Here is a 1,592-nt window from a genome sequence, read left to right as displayed (position 1 = left end):
ATCATCACTACTTAATACTGCTCAGATAATGCATAAACCATACCATTCCAAATCATCACTACATAATATTGCTCAGATAATGCATAAACCATACCATTCCAAATCATCACAAACCATACCATTCCAAATCATCACTACATAATACTGCTCAGATAATGCATAAACCATACCATTCCAAATCATCACTACATAATATTGCTCAGATAATGCATAAACCATACCATTCCAAATCATCACTACTTAATGTTGTTGTTGTATGTCTTTTGGCTTTTTCCCGATTAGGGGTCGCCACAGTGGAACTCCGGTCCGCTAATGATTGGCAGTAGATTTTTACGTGCCGAGTTGCTGGCCCTGACGCACAACTTTCAATTAAGGTACGCCCATTCACGCATGTCTCCACACAGAAGACGCTCTAGCTGAGAATCAAACAGGACAATGTCTTACTGTGAGGCGACAACGCTACCGCAGCACCACCACACTGCTCAGATAATGCATAAACCATACCATTCCAAATCATCACTACTTAATACTGCTCAGATAATACATAAACCATACCATTCCAAATCATCACTAATACTGCTCAATCAATGCGTAAACCATACCATTCCAAATCATCACTACTTAATACTGCTCAGATAATGCATAAACCATACCATTCCAAATCATCACTACTTAACACTGCTAAGATAATGCATAAACCATTCCATTCCAAATCATCACTACTTAATACTGCTCAAACAAAGCATAAAGCATACAAATCAAAATAATCCCTACTTAATACTGCTCAGATAATGCATAAAGCATACCATTCCAAATCATCAATAGTTAATACTGCTCAAACAATGCCTAAACTATACCATTCCAAATCATCACTACTTAATACTGCTCAGATAATGCATAAACCATACCATTCCAAATCACTACTTAATACTGCTAAAACAATGCTACAACCTACTGTGTTATACTCTGCTTCAATTTTCTCCAACCAAAAAATCCAGTTTCAGTACATTGCAGAGTTGTCACAACAAATCTGCCAAATTTTCAGCTAATAATATAATTAAAACCCATCGCTGTATAGCACTCAAACTGAACTGGCTTAATTTACAACACCATGACATCAACCCAACTTAAAAAAAGCTTCAAATTCTTTAAAAACTGAAGAAATATTTGACATTATCCATCCTAATTCAAAAATATAACTCCATCAGACGTTTGTGATCAAAATATAAGAATCATATACAAGTGACAAAATATCACAACTATTATTGAGACAATCTGTTCCAAGCGTGTGTTGCAAAAATATGGAACTCCATTCCAACAGATATAACCTTAGAGACAAACATAAAACCATTTATCAACACGTCATACCTAAGCAACAACAATAATTATCCCATTCCTATGACACAAAGTAGCACAAATCACTTCCTTGTTCACTAGAACCCTACCTTATAGCAATCAGCCCACATACTACCTCAGTTCGACTTTCTCCTTACACCTTTTATACATATTCCATTTTCGGAATATCTTTTCTGACTACTGTGCATTGAACCGATTTTCCTGTTTTCATTTATTTTTTACCATTTCATTTTCTA

The sequence above is a fragment of the Protopterus annectens genome, chromosome 10.part0, assembly GCF_019279795.1.
Source record: "Protopterus annectens isolate FY-2018-M chromosome 10.part0, PAN1.0, whole genome shotgun sequence".
In the NCBI taxonomy this organism is placed as follows: Eukaryota; Metazoa; Chordata; order Ceratodontiformes; family Protopteridae; genus Protopterus; species Protopterus annectens.
This window is presented reverse-complemented; position numbering follows the sequence as displayed.